General features: G+C 46.4%; 1 protein-coding gene across 1 annotated transcript in view; it reads right to left on the minus strand.

Annotated features, from left to right (window-relative positions):
- The window catches only part of LOC149911687 (uncharacterized), a 44,515-nt gene extending 32,071 nt beyond the window's left edge, over positions 1 to 12,444 (minus strand). Inside the window, exon 1 of the mRNA XM_090133388.1 lies at positions 1 to 12,444. This exon is cut by the window's left edge and continues 19,207 nt beyond it. The gene's annotated coding sequence lies outside the window, so the exon portion shown is untranslated.
- Positions 12,445 to 15,876: the final 3,432 nt, after the last annotated feature.

Consider the following 15,876-nt stretch of genomic DNA (forward strand, 5'->3'; position numbering starts at 1 on the left):
TTCTTTTCCCTGCACTCCCCCCATCTTACTCTAATCACACTTAAACCACGGCTGTTTCTACAATATCGGCAAACCAAACCCCCCTTCTGGCAAGGTTTTCCCTTTCCCAATCCACTTAGGTATTTTACAACTACCAAGATAATAACAACAGTTAACAAGACAATCATCAACAGATAAAAAGATAAAGACAAACTTTCACTTCATCCATCCCCGGCTGTTTCCCTCGCGAGAGAACGGAAGCGCGGGTCAGGACTCCACTCTCGCCCTGTAGCTTTGCTATGTCTCACTCATACCAGATTCACTCAGGACATACAAGACCTGTCTTAACCAAGTTCAGAATTCCTTAGAAGATATTTGGTGGTACTAGTACAATAGTACAATAGTTCAAATACACGGTACCGAATATAACAATAGAAGGTAAAAGAGCATGCAAACCCAAATCTCCTGCTATCACAGCAAGGAGAGCCCAGGCAACCTTTTGACAGAATACCCCCTATATCCTGTCACCAACCAACCCAGCCTAAGGGGGAGCAAAAAGCTCTCTTCCTCGTGTATGACTTACAGGTCCCCTTTCCCAATCACATACCTAGTCCGCTGATGGTCCTTGTCTCCTCCCACAGTGATTGGATGATGAAAGGGAGTCCTTCTGAGAAATCTCGGGATGCACCAAAGGCATCCCCTTTCTCAGCCGGTCCTGCAGCCAAACAGCGGGTCCCATCTGGGTTGCCAAACTGATGTGCGGAAAATCAAACCCTATGGCCTGTAAGGATATAGAGGAGGTATGTTTTATTGGCAGTTGTGCAAAAGCCCTGGTGCAAGGGGGATAATTCCTCCAAGCTTGCACACCATCTGGAAAAATTGTGCTGCAAATATAGGACGAACTAATACATAATCAGTAGTTTCCCGGAATTCAGATGCATATTCATTATACCCCAAAAGCATGCAGGCCCTCCCCTGTTGCGCGTGCGTAGTGGGTCGTGGGTTGAAGAATTTGTTGTCTTTTTCGGGAAGGCTTCTGACCTTCCTCGCCATAAACTCCCGACAGAGAAGGAGGGGCATCCCCCAAACTAGTTTCGTCTTGCTCTGTGGACATCTAATCACCTTACTGCCAGATGTCTCTGGGTTGTTCTCAAACCTTATCAGCATGGCCTCCATCCCCCTCACTATCTCAGATCCAGTGTCTGCTGTCCCCCCTTCTCTAACGAGCTCTACATTCCTGCTTCTATAAATTATCTCTAACTATCCTCCTCTATCCCCCCCTATTTTCAGTTACTGTGAAACCTTCTTTCTGCCTTTTACTTTTTCTTATGGGGCCCCTTTTCTACCTTTCAGTGGGGTCCTCATTCACCTTGCTGTGTTAACACTCAAATGTTCTTCTTTCCTCCTCCAAATAAAATGTTTCTCAGACTAGAGGAATAGAAGTCTGAATTTGGGACACCCACAGTCTGCAAAATAGTCTGCCACATGGAAACAGCATTCGAGGTCTGTGCCAAGGGGTGCAGCTGCAAGCCACAAGAGAAATACCACCTTGCGGCCTCTCCTCTAGAGGTTCTTCCTTCAGGTCCGGTCGGCTGGAATACACTGCTTCGATGGTTTCTAGACAGTCATGTGTCACAGGTTCTCCTGAGGTCCCACTGAGGAATGATGCTAGGTTGATAATATTGGTTACTACTATCTCTACATCGTCTTGTTCCACCAGAATAACTTGATATTTAAGGAACCTTTGTGGTGAAAGCCAGTGTTCCCCTTTCACCTCCAGCACCGCTGAAACTGTATGTGATATGAATACCATAATTTTCTGGCCCAGAGTAAATTTATGCGCTTCCTGGATATTTAATATAGTGCAGCCACTGCTCTCAGGCAGGGAGGCCATCCTTTGCTTACTTTGTCCAACTGTTTGGAGAAATATGCTACTGCCCTACGATAGGGCCCCAGGTTTTGGGCTAGAACCCCTAAAGCTATTCCGTTTCTCATATGAAAATAAGCAGAAAGGTTTCGTTGTATCTGGCAACCCCAAAGTGGGAGCCTGCATAAGTTCATGTTTTAGCTGTTTAAAGGCTCTGCTGGTTTCCCCATCCCATGTGAGGATGTTGGGGTTAGTTTTTAAGAGTGTGAAGAGCGGTTTTACTGGTAGTCCGTAGTTATGAATCCAAAGCCGACACCAGCCTGTCATTCCCAGGAATGTGCATAATTCTGCAGCTATTCGTGGCTCAGGAGTCTGACAGATAACTTCTTTTCTTGCTGTCCCAAGTATCCTTTGTCTGGCGGTGATTTCATAGCCTAAATAGACTACTCATTGTTTGGCCACCTGGGCTTTCTGTGGGAAAACTCGATATCCATTAAGTCCCCCCAAATTAAGCAAGCTTACTGTCCAAGTTATGCATGTTTCTTTTGTTTTTGTAGCTATTAAAAGACCATCTACATATTGCAATAGAACTCCTTTTTCTGTGGGTCACTCCTACTGTTCCAAATCTGTGGCTGGCTGATTCCCAAAGATTGTTGGGCTGTTCTTGAACCCTTGGGGAAGCACTGTCCATGTAAGTTGTGTTCTCCTTCCTGATTTGGGATTTTCCCATTCAAATGCAAATAGCAATTGACTTTAAGGCCTCAAAGGTAGACAGAAAAATGCATCCTTTAGATCCATTACTCTTATTCAGAGTTCCTCCTAGTTCCCCAGCTATATCTTTCCAATGTGCTAATGTACATCCCAAAGGAGATTTCCTCAGTATTTCTTTTCCCTGCACTCCCCCCATCTTACTCTAATCACACTTAAACCACGGCTGTTTCTACAATATCGGCAAACCAAACCCCCCTTCTGGCAAGGTTTTCCCTTTCCCAATCCACTTAGGTATTTTACAACTACCAAGATAATAACAACAGTTAACAAGACAATCATCAACAGATAAAAAGATAAAGACAAACTTTCACTTCATCCATCCCCGGCTGTTTCCCTCGCGAGAGAACGGAAGCGCGGGTCAGGACTCCACTCTCGCCCTGTAGCTTTGCTATGTCTCACTCATACCAGATTCACTCAGGACATACAAGACCTGTCTTAACCAAGTTCAGAATTCCTTAGAAGATATTTGGTGGTACTAGTACAATAGTACAATAGTTCAAATACACGGTACCGAATATAACAATAGAAGGTAAAAGAGCATGCAAACCCAAATCTCCTGCTATCACAGCAAGGAGAGCCCAGGCAACCTTTTGACAGAATACCCCCTATATCCTGTCACCAACCAACCCAGCCTAAGGGGGAGCAAAAAGCTCTCTTCCTCGTGTATGACTTACAGGTCCCCTTTCCCAATCACATACCTAGTCCGCTGATGGTCCTTGTCTCCTCCCACAGTGATTGGATGATGAAAGGGAGTCCTTCTGAGAAATCTCGGGATGCACCAAAGGCATCCCCTTTCTCAGCCGGTCCTGCAGCCAAACAGCGGGTCCCATCTGGGTTGCCAAACTGATGTGCGGAAAATCAAACCCTATGGCCTGTAAGGATATAGAGGAGGTATGTTTTATTGGCAGTTGTGCAAAAGCCCTGGTGCAAGGGGGATAATTCCTCCAAGCTTGCACACCATCTGGAAAAATTGTGCTGCAAATATAGGACGAACTAATACATAATCAGTAGTTTCCCGGAATTCAGATGCATATTCATTATACCCCAAAAGCATGCAGGCCCTCCCCTGTTGCGCGTGCGTAGTGGGTCGTGGGTTGAAGAATTTGTTGTCTTTTTCGGGAAGGCTTCTGACCTTCCTCGCCATAAACTCCCGACAGAGAAGGAGGGGCATCCCCCAAACTAGTTTCGTCTTGCTCTGTGGACATCTAATCACCTTACTGCCAGATGTCTCTGGGTTGTTCTCAAACCTTATCAGCATGGCCTCCATCCCCCTCACTATCTCAGATCCAGTGTCTGCTGTCCCCCCTTCTCTAACGAGCTCTACATTCCTGCTTCTATAAATTATCTCTAACTATCCTCCTCTATCCCCCCCTATTTTCAGTTACTGTGAAACCTTCTTTCTGCCTTTTACTTTTTCTTATGGGGCCCCTTTTCTACCTTTCAGTGGGGTCCTCATTCACCTTGCTGTGTTAACACTCAAATGTTCTTCTTTCCTCCTCCAAATAAAATGTTTCTCAGACTAGAGGAATAGAAGTCTGAATTTGGGACACCCACAGTCTGCAAAATAGTCTGCCACATGGAAACAGCATTCGAGGTCTGTGCCAAGGGGTGCAGCTGCAAGCCACAAGAGAAATACCACCTTGCGGCCTCTCCTCTAGAGGTTCTTCCTTCAGGTCCGGTCGGCTGGAATACACTGCTTCGATGGTTTCTAGACAGTCATGTGTCACAGGTTCTCCTGAGGTCCCACTGAGGAATGATGCTAGGTTGATAATATTGGTTACTACTATCTCTACATCGTCTTGTTCCACCAGAATAACTTGATATTTAAGGAACCTTTGTGGTGAAAGCCAGTGTTCCCCTTTCACCTCCAGCACCGCTGAAACTGTATGTGATATGAATACCATAATTTTCTGGCCCAGAGTAAATTTATGCGCTTCCTGGATATTTAATATAGTGCAGCCACTGCTCTCAGGCAGGGAGGCCATCCTTTGCTTACTTTGTCCAACTGTTTGGAGAAATATGCTACTGCCCTACGATAGGGCCCCAGGTTTTGGGCTAGAACCCCTAAAGCTATTCCGTTTCTCATATGAAAATAAGCAGAAAGGTTTCGTTGTATCTGGCAACCCCAAAGTGGGAGCCTGCATAAGTTCATGTTTTAGCTGTTTAAAGGCTCTGCTGGTTTCCCCATCCCATGTGAGGATGTTGGGGTTAGTTTTTAAGAGTGTGAAGAGCGGTTTTACTGGTAGTCCGTAGTTATGAATCCAAAGCCGACACCAGCCTGTCATTCCCAGGAATGTGCATAATTCTGCAGCTATTCGTGGCTCAGGAGTCTGACAGATAACTTCTTTTCTTGCTGTCCCAAGTATCCTTTGTCTGGCGGTGATTTCATAGCCTAAATAGACTACTCATTGTTTGGCCACCTGGGCTTTCTGTGGGAAAACTCGATATCCATTAAGTCCCCCCAAATTAAGCAAGCTTACTGTCCAAGTTATGCATGTTTCTTTTGTTTTTGTAGCTATTAAAAGACCATCTACATATTGCAATAGAACTCCTTTTTCTGTGGGTCACTCCTACTGTTCCAAATCTGTGGCTGGCTGATTCCCAAAGATTGTTGGGCTGTTCTTGAACCCTTGGGGAAGCACTGTCCATGTAAGTTGTGTTCTCCTTCCTGATTTGGGATTTTCCCATTCAAATGCAAATAGCAATTGACTTTAAGGCCTCAAAGGTAGACAGAAAAATGCATCCTTTAGATCCATTACTCTTATTCAGAGTTCCTCCTAGTTCCCCAGCTATATCTTTCCAATGTGCTAATGTACATCCCAAAGGAGATTTCCTCAGTATTTCTTTTCCCTGCACTCCCCCCATCTTACTCTAATCACACTTAAACCACGGCTGTTTCTACAATATCGGCAAACCAAACCCCCCTTCTGGCAAGGTTTTCCCTTTCCCAATCCACTTAGGTATTTTACAACTACCAAGATAATAACAACAGTTAACAAGACAATCATCAACAGATAAAAAGATAAAGACAAACTTTCACTTCATCCATCCCCGGCTGTTTCCCTCGCGAGAGAACGGAAGCGCGGGTCAGGACTCCACTCTCGCCCTGTAGCTTTGCTATGTCTCACTCATACCAGATTCACTCAGGACATACAAGACCTGTCTTAACCAAGTTCAGAATTCCTTAGAAGATATTTGGTGGTACTAGTACAATAGTACAATAGTTCAAATACACGGTACCGAATATAACAATAGAAGGTAAAAGAGCATGCAAACCCAAATCTCCTGCTATCACAGCAAGGAGAGCCCAGGCAACCTTTTGACAGAATACCCCCTATATCCTGTCACCAACCAACCCAGCCTAAGGGGGAGCAAAAAGCTCTCTTCCTCGTGTATGACTTACAGGTCCCCTTTCCCAATCACATACCTAGTCCGCTGATGGTCCTTGTCTCCTCCCACAGTGATTGGATGATGAAAGGGAGTCCTTCTGAGAAATCTCGGGATGCACCAAAGGCATCCCCTTTCTCAGCCGGTCCTGCAGCCAAACAGCGGGTCCCATCTGGGTTGCCAAACTGATGTGCGGAAAATCAAACCCTATGGCCTGTAAGGATATAGAGGAGGTATGTTTTATTGGCAGTTGTGCAAAAGCCCTGGTGCAAGGGGGATAATTCCTCCAAGCTTGCACACCATCTGGAAAAATTGTGCTGCAAATATAGGACGAACTAATACATAATCAGTAGTTTCCCGGAATTCAGATGCATATTCATTATACCCCAAAAGCATGCAGGCCCTCCCCTGTTGCGCGTGCGTAGTGGGTCGTGGGTTGAAGAATTTGTTGTCTTTTTCGGGAAGGCTTCTGACCTTCCTCGCCATAAACTCCCGACAGAGAAGGAGGGGCATCCCCCAAACTAGTTTCGTCTTGCTCTGTGGACATCTAATCACCTTACTGCCAGATGTCTCTGGGTTGTTCTCAAACCTTATCAGCATGGCCTCCATCCCCCTCACTATCTCAGATCCAGTGTCTGCTGTCCCCCCTTCTCTAACGAGCTCTACATTCCTGCTTCTATAAATTATCTCTAACTATCCTCCTCTATCCCCCCCTATTTTCAGTTACTGTGAAACCTTCTTTCTGCCTTTTACTTTTTCTTATGGGGCCCCTTTTCTACCTTTCAGTGGGGTCCTCATTCACCTTGCTGTGTTAACACTCAAATGTTCTTCTTTCCTCCTCCAAATAAAATGTTTCTCAGACTAGAGGAATAGAAGTCTGAATTTGGGACACCCACAGTCTGCAAAATAGTCTGCCACATGGAAACAGCATTCGAGGTCTGTGCCAAGGGGTGCAGCTGCAAGCCACAAGAGAAATACCACCTTGCGGCCTCTCCTCTAGAGGTTCTTCCTTCAGGTCCGGTCGGCTGGAATACACTGCTTCGATGGTTTCTAGACAGTCATGTGTCACAGGTTCTCCTGAGGTCCCACTGAGGAATGATGCTAGGTTGATAATATTGGTTACTACTATCTCTACATCGTCTTGTTCCACCAGAATAACTTGATATTTAAGGAACCTTTGTGGTGAAAGCCAGTGTTCCCCTTTCACCTCCAGCACCGCTGAAACTGTATGTGATATGAATACCATAATTTTCTGGCCCAGAGTAAATTTATGCGCTTCCTGGATATTTAATATAGTGCAGCCACTGCTCTCAGGCAGGGAGGCCATCCTTTGCTTACTTTGTCCAACTGTTTGGAGAAATATGCTACTGCCCTACGATAGGGCCCCAGGTTTTGGGCTAGAACCCCTAAAGCTATTCCGTTTCTCATATGAAAATAAGCAGAAAGGTTTCGTTGTATCTGGCAACCCCAAAGTGGGAGCCTGCATAAGTTCATGTTTTAGCTGTTTAAAGGCTCTGCTGGTTTCCCCATCCCATGTGAGGATGTTGGGGTTAGTTTTTAAGAGTGTGAAGAGCGGTTTTACTGGTAGTCCGTAGTTATGAATCCAAAGCCGACACCAGCCTGTCATTCCCAGGAATGTGCATAATTCTGCAGCTATTCGTGGCTCAGGAGTCTGACAGATAACTTCTTTTCTTGCTGTCCCAAGTATCCTTTGTCTGGCGGTGATTTCATAGCCTAAATAGACTACTCATTGTTTGGCCACCTGGGCTTTCTGTGGGAAAACTCGATATCCATTAAGTCCCCCCAAATTAAGCAAGCTTACTGTCCAAGTTATGCATGTTTCTTTTGTTTTTGTAGCTATTAAAAGACCATCTACATATTGCAATAGAACTCCTTTTTCTGTGGGTCACTCCTACTGTTCCAAATCTGTGGCTGGCTGATTCCCAAAGATTGTTGGGCTGTTCTTGAACCCTTGGGGAAGCACTGTCCATGTAAGTTGTGTTCTCCTTCCTGATTTGGGATTTTCCCATTCAAATGCAAATAGCAATTGACTTTAAGGCCTCAAAGGTAGACAGAAAAATGCATCCTTTAGATCCATTACTCTTATTCAGAGTTCCTCCTAGTTCCCCAGCTATATCTTTCCAATGTGCTAATGTACATCCCAAAGGAGATTTCCTCAGTATTTCTTTTCCCTGCACTCCCCCCATCTTACTCTAATCACACTTAAACCACGGCTGTTTCTACAATATCGGCAAACCAAACCCCCCTTCTGGCAAGGTTTTCCCTTTCCCAATCCACTTAGGTATTTTACAACTACCAAGATAATAACAACAGTTAACAAGACAATCATCAACAGATAAAAAGATAAAGACAAACTTTCACTTCATCCATCCCCGGCTGTTTCCCTCGCGAGAGAACGGAAGCGCGGGTCAGGACTCCACTCTCGCCCTGTAGCTTTGCTATGTCTCACTCATACCAGATTCACTCAGGACATACAAGACCTGTCTTAACCAAGTTCAGAATTCCTTAGAAGATATTTGGTGGTACTAGTACAATAGTACAATAGTTCAAATACACGGTACCGAATATAACAATAGAAGGTAAAAGAGCATGCAAACCCAAATCTCCTGCTATCACAGCAAGGAGAGCCCAGGCAACCTTTTGACAGAATACCCCCTATATCCTGTCACCAACCAACCCAGCCTAAGGGGGAGCAAAAAGCTCTCTTCCTCGTGTATGACTTACAGGTCCCCTTTCCCAATCACATACCTAGTCCGCTGATGGTCCTTGTCTCCTCCCACAGTGATTGGATGATGAAAGGGAGTCCTTCTGAGAAATCTCGGGATGCACCAAAGGCATCCCCTTTCTCAGCCGGTCCTGCAGCCAAACAGCGGGTCCCATCTGGGTTGCCAAACTGATGTGCGGAAAATCAAACCCTATGGCCTGTAAGGATATAGAGGAGGTATGTTTTATTGGCAGTTGTGCAAAAGCCCTGGTGCAAGGGGGATAATTCCTCCAAGCTTGCACACCATCTGGAAAAATTGTGCTGCAAATATAGGACGAACTAATACATAATCAGTAGTTTCCCGGAATTCAGATGCATATTCATTATACCCCAAAAGCATGCAGGCCCTCCCCTGTTGCGCGTGCGTAGTGGGTCGTGGGTTGAAGAATTTGTTGTCTTTTTCGGGAAGGCTTCTGACCTTCCTCGCCATAAACTCCCGACAGAGAAGGAGGGGCATCCCCCAAACTAGTTTCGTCTTGCTCTGTGGACATCTAATCACCTTACTGCCAGATGTCTCTGGGTTGTTCTCAAACCTTATCAGCATGGCCTCCATCCCCCTCACTATCTCAGATCCAGTGTCTGCTGTCCCCCCTTCTCTAACGAGCTCTACATTCCTGCTTCTATAAATTATCTCTAACTATCCTCCTCTATCCCCCCCTATTTTCAGTTACTGTGAAACCTTCTTTCTGCCTTTTACTTTTTCTTATGGGGCCCCTTTTCTACCTTTCAGTGGGGTCCTCATTCACCTTGCTGTGTTAACACTCAAATGTTCTTCTTTCCTCCTCCAAATAAAATGTTTCTCAGACTAGAGGAATAGAAGTCTGAATTTGGGACACCCACAGTCTGCAAAATAGTCTGCCACATGGAAACAGCATTCGAGGTCTGTGCCAAGGGGTGCAGCTGCAAGCCACAAGAGAAATACCACCTTGCGGCCTCTCCTCTAGAGGTTCTTCCTTCAGGTCCGGTCGGCTGGAATACACTGCTTCGATGGTTTCTAGACAGTCATGTGTCACAGGTTCTCCTGAGGTCCCACTGAGGAATGATGCTAGGTTGATAATATTGGTTACTACTATCTCTACATCGTCTTGTTCCACCAGAATAACTTGATATTTAAGGAACCTTTGTGGTGAAAGCCAGTGTTCCCCTTTCACCTCCAGCACCGCTGAAACTGTATGTGATATGAATACCATAATTTTCTGGCCCAGAGTAAATTTATGCGCTTCCTGGATATTTAATATAGTGCAGCCACTGCTCTCAGGCAGGGAGGCCATCCTTTGCTTACTTTGTCCAACTGTTTGGAGAAATATGCTACTGCCCTACGATAGGGCCCCAGGTTTTGGGCTAGAACCCCTAAAGCTATTCCGTTTCTCATATGAAAATAAGCAGAAAGGTTTCGTTGTATCTGGCAACCCCAAAGTGGGAGCCTGCATAAGTTCATGTTTTAGCTGTTTAAAGGCTCTGCTGGTTTCCCCATCCCATGTGAGGATGTTGGGGTTAGTTTTTAAGAGTGTGAAGAGCGGTTTTACTGGTAGTCCGTAGTTATGAATCCAAAGCCGACACCAGCCTGTCATTCCCAGGAATGTGCATAATTCTGCAGCTATTCGTGGCTCAGGAGTCTGACAGATAACTTCTTTTCTTGCTGTCCCAAGTATCCTTTGTCTGGCGGTGATTTCATAGCCTAAATAGACTACTCATTGTTTGGCCACCTGGGCTTTCTGTGGGAAAACTCGATATCCATTAAGTCCCCCCAAATTAAGCAAGCTTACTGTCCAAGTTATGCATGTTTCTTTTGTTTTTGTAGCTATTAAAAGACCATCTACATATTGCAATAGAACTCCTTTTTCTGTGGGTCACTCCTACTGTTCCAAATCTGTGGCTGGCTGATTCCCAAAGATTGTTGGGCTGTTCTTGAACCCTTGGGGAAGCACTGTCCATGTAAGTTGTGTTCTCCTTCCTGATTTGGGATTTTCCCATTCAAATGCAAATAGCAATTGACTTTAAGGCCTCAAAGGTAGACAGAAAAATGCATCCTTTAGATCCATTACTCTTATTCAGAGTTCCTCCTAGTTCCCCAGCTATATCTTTCCAATGTGCTAATGTACATCCCAAAGGAGATTTCCTCAGTATTTCTTTTCCCTGCACTCCCCCCATCTTACTCTAATCACACTTAAACCACGGCTGTTTCTACAATATCGGCAAACCAAACCCCCCTTCTGGCAAGGTTTTCCCTTTCCCAATCCACTTAGGTATTTTACAACTACCAAGATAATAACAACAGTTAACAAGACAATCATCAACAGATAAAAAGATAAAGACAAACTTTCACTTCATCCATCCCCGGCTGTTTCCCTCGCGAGAGAACGGAAGCGCGGGTCAGGACTCCACTCTCGCCCTGTAGCTTTGCTATGTCTCACTCATACCAGATTCACTCAGGACATACAAGACCTGTCTTAACCAAGTTCAGAATTCCTTAGAAGATATTTGGTGGTACTAGTACAATAGTACAATAGTTCAAATACACGGTACCGAATATAACAATAGAAGGTAAAAGAGCATGCAAACCCAAATCTCCTGCTATCACAGCAAGGAGAGCCCAGGCAACCTTTTGACAGAATACCCCCTATATCCTGTCACCAACCAACCCAGCCTAAGGGGGAGCAAAAAGCTCTCTTCCTCGTGTATGACTTACAGGTCCCCTTTCCCAATCACATACCTAGTCCGCTGATGGTCCTTGTCTCCTCCCACAGTGATTGGATGATGAAAGGGAGTCCTTCTGAGAAATCTCGGGATGCACCAAAGGCATCCCCTTTCTCAGCCGGTCCTGCAGCCAAACAGCGGGTCCCATCTGGGTTGCCAAACTGATGTGCGGAAAATCAAACCCTATGGCCTGTAAGGATATAGAGGAGGTATGTTTTATTGGCAGTTGTGCAAAAGCCCTGGTGCAAGGGGGATAATTCCTCCAAGCTTGCACACCATCTGGAAAAATTGTGCTGCAAATATAGGACGAACTAATACATAATCAGTAGTTTCCCGGAATTCAGATGCATATTCATTATACCCCAAAAGCATGCAGGCCCTCCCCTGTTGCGCGTGCGTAGTGGGTCGTGGGTTGAAGAATTTGTTGTCTTTTTCGGGAAGGCTTCTGACCTTCCTCGCCATAAACTCCCGACAGAGAAGGAGGGGCATCCCCCAAACTAGTTTCGTCTTGCTCTGTGGACATCTAATCACCTTACTGCCAGATGTCTCTGGGTTGTTCTCAAACCTTATCAGCATGGCCTCCATCCCCCTCACTATCTCAGATCCAGTGTCTGCTGTCCCCCCTTCTCTAACGAGCTCTACATTCCTGCTTCTATAAATTATCTCTAACTATCCTCCTCTATCCCCCCCTATTTTCAGTTACTGTGAAACCTTCTTTCTGCCTTTTACTTTTTCTTATGGGGCCCCTTTTCTACCTTTCAGTGGGGTCCTCATTCACCTTGCTGTGTTAACACTCAAATGTTCTTCTTTCCTCCTCCAAATAAAATGTTTCTCAGACTAGAGGAATAGAAGTCTGAATTTGGGACACCCACAGTCTGCAAAATAGTCTGCCACATGGAAACAGCATTCGAGGTCTGTGCCAAGGGGTGCAGCTGCAAGCCACAAGAGAAATACCACCTTGCGGCCCTTCTCCTTTAAAGCAGAAGGGAACACCTTAGGAAGATGGAGCACACTTCATAAGCTCAAAATCCAGCACGTCAGGTTTGCAAGAGAGGATTCTGAACTGCTGCTTTGCGGAATCAAACTCTCAAATTCTCTATCCACGTAAGGTTATAAGAGCAGATACATCTTTATTTCAGTGCTGCGCCACACACTGGGTGCAAGGGGGATCACTCCTAGCTTGCACACCGGAGAATAGGATCCCAATATATTTATAAGCGAAGCCCATACATATTCAACAATATTTCCCAAGACTTATTGAAATATTCATTACTTTTCCAGGAATTCATTTACATACTGTTCCTCCCCCTTGTGCATGCGCAGTAGCTTCCATTGGATGAAGGCTCGACATCTTCCTCTTCACCTGGTGGTCGTCTCTGGATGAATTCAGACATCTTCCTCGCCATGTCCTTCCGACCTTTGTCCTAGTTCTGAGCTCTTCTCCCACCCTACGTGCCTCAGCAACTTCTTGTCTTGTTTGTCATCCCTTTCCATTGTTTTCTCATTGGCCCCTTTCTGCTGACTTGAGAAGGCCTCCTTTTAAGAATGTGCTTGGGCAAAGAAAAGTTAAACCAAGCAATTCCTTCTGAGTTAGCAAAAGTTAAACTAAGCAAATTCCTTTTGAGTTAGCAAAGCCAAGCAGTGTTATGGACCCCTTACATCTCATTAGCACTGGGCTGATGGCTCCGCTGGGGTTGCGCAACCCCCTCCTGAGGCTTTTGTTCAGGCTGTCCCGGCAGCCGCAGATGCCTTTAGCGCACAGCTGCGGCCCTGAGCACGTCCAGCATCTGCACCAGCTCCGGCACTGGGCTGTGTAATAGACGCTGAAAAGCTGACAGCCTGTGGGCTGACTGGAGCACACGTGGAGAACGCACCCGAGCAGCAGGTCAGTAAAGCGCAGCCCGGGCTGCCTCGTGCAGAGGGCACCCGCTGCTGACAACGGGCCCTGGAAGTGAGCACAGGGTGCGTGCTGAGCTGGATGGGAAGCAGCGCCGCCTGGTGGCGTAGGAGGGAAATGCAGCCGCCGAGGCATTCTGGGTGCAATGGGGGACCTGGTCTTGTTTAGGTTGGAGAAGAGAAGGCTCCGGGTAGACCTCATTGTGGCCTTCCAGTACTTGAAGGAAATGTATAAAGGTGTAGGGGGAACGGCTGTTTACGAGGGTGGATAGTGATGGGTCAAGAGGGAATGGTTTTAAATTGAAACAGGAGGAAGTTTTTCACTCAGAGGGTGGTGACGCCCACCACCTCTTGCCCAGAGAGGTCATGGATGCCCCATCCCTGGATGCATTTGAGGCCAGGCCAAATGTGACTCAGGGCAGACTGGTCTGGTGAATGGTGACTGTGCACACAGCAGGGGGTTGGAACTAGATGATCTTTGAGTTCCTTTTCAACTCAGGCCAATCTTATGATTCTGTAATAACCTACAGATCTTCACTCTTACACATCATCTTAGAGAAGCTCACAAAACTCCAAAGTAATCATGAGTCTATTACAGAAGATCTATATTGAGTAGGAGTCTTGACATCAAGGTGCCAGGGATCTCTGTGCAGGTGTGACCTCGAGAGACATCACTGCTTGAGGAGAGATCCTGCCGTGCAGCCAGCTCCAGTGCAGGAAGGCTCAAGGGCGCTTGGGCTGCTCTCTGTTTTGGGGTAAGATGACAGACTCCTTGCCATGCATTGTCTTAAGTCCCAGGCTCAGTAGGCCCTCAGCTGTTGTACTGAAATGTCAGCTATGAGTTCTTTCAGCCCCCGAGTTTTAGACAGCTTTGTTATGGTTAATCAGATTTAGCCAGAGTGCTACCAGTGCTGATGCTGATTGTATTCCTGTGCAAGGCCTGCTGTGCCATCCCCCAGGCAGTGCCCTGCACATGGGCTGTGGAGGACAGGGCTGGGACAGGGACTGCTGCGTTCTGTCACAGCTCCACTGCAATTTCTCTAGTCCCTAGGGTTAGGGTTAGGGTTAGGGTTAGGGTAGGGTTAGGGTTAGGATTAGGGTTAGGATTAGGGTTAGGGTTTAGGGTTAGGTTTAGGGTTAGGGTTAGGGTTAGGGTTAGGGTTAGGGTTAGGGTTAGGGTTAGGGTTAGGGTTAGGGTAGGGTTAGGGTTAGGGTTAGGGTTAGGGTTAGGGTTAGGGTTAGGGTTAGGGTTAGGGTTAGGGTAGGGTTAGGGTTAGGGTTAGGGTTAGGGTTAGGGTTAGGGTTAGGGTTAGGGTTAGGGTTAGGGTTAGGGTTAGGGTTAGGGTTAGGGTTAGGGTTAGGGTAGGGTTAGGGTAGGGTTAGGGTTAGGGTTAGGGTAGGGTTAGGGTTAGGGTTAGGGTTAGGGTTAGGGTTAGGGTTAGGGTTAGGGTTAGGGTTAGGGTTAGGGTTAGGGTTAGGGTAGGGTTAGGGTTAGGGTTAGGGTTAGGGTTAGGGTTAGGGTAGGGTTAGGGTTAGGGTTAGGGTTAGGGTTAGGGTTAGGGTTAGGGTAGGGTTAGGGTTAGGGTAGGGTTAGGGTTAGGGTTAGGGTTAGGGTAGGGTTAGGGTTAGGGTTAGGGTTAGGGTTAGGGTTAGGGTTAGGGTTAGGGTTAGGGTTAGGGTTAGGGTAGGGTTAGGGTTAGGGTAGGGTTAGGGTTATGGTTAGGGTTAGGGTAGGGTTAGGGTTAGGGTTAGGGTTAGGGTTAGGGTTAGGGTTAGGGTTAGGGTTAGGGTTAGGGTTAGGGTTAGGGTTAGGGTTAGGGTTAGGGTTAGGGTTAGGGTTAGGGTTAGGGTTAGGGTTAGGGTTAGGGTTAGGGTTAGGGTTAGGGTTAGGGTTAGGGTTAGGGTTAGGGTTAGGGTTAGGGTTAGGGTTAGGGTTAGGGTTAGGGTTAGGGTTAGGGTTAGGGTTAGGGTTAGGGTTAGGGTTAGGGTTAGGGTTAGGGTTAGGGTTAGGGTTAGGGTTAGGGTTAGGGTTAGGGTTAGGGTTAGGGTTAGGGTTAGGGTTAGGGTTAGGGTTAGGGTTAGGGTTAGGGTTAGGGTTAGGGTTAGGGTTAGGGTTAGGGTTAGGGTTAGGGTTAGGGTTAGGGTTAGGGTTAGGGTTAGGGTTAGGGTTAGGGTTAGGGTTAGGGTTAGGGTTAGGGTTAGGGTTAGGGTTAGGGTTAGGGTTAGGGTTAGGGTTAGGGTTAGGGTTAGGGTTAGGGTTAGGGTTAGGGTTAGGGTTAGGGTTAGGGTTAGGGTTAGGGTTAGGGTTAGGGTTAGGGTTAGGGTTAGGGTTAGGGTTAGGGTTAGGGTTAGGGTTAGGGTTAGGGTTAGGGTTAGGGTTAGGGTTAGGGTTAGGGTTAGGGTTAGGGTTAGGGTTAGGGTTAGGGTTAGGGTTAGGGTTAGGGTTAGGGTTAGGGTTAGGGTTAGGGTTAGGGTTAGGGTTAGGGTTAGGGTT

The sequence above is a fragment of the Phasianus colchicus genome, unplaced genomic scaffold, assembly GCF_987193195.1.
Source record: "Phasianus colchicus unplaced genomic scaffold, bPhaCol1.hap1.1 HAP1_SCAFFOLD_60, whole genome shotgun sequence".
Lineage (NCBI taxonomy): Eukaryota > Metazoa > Chordata > Aves > Galliformes > Phasianidae > Phasianus > Phasianus colchicus.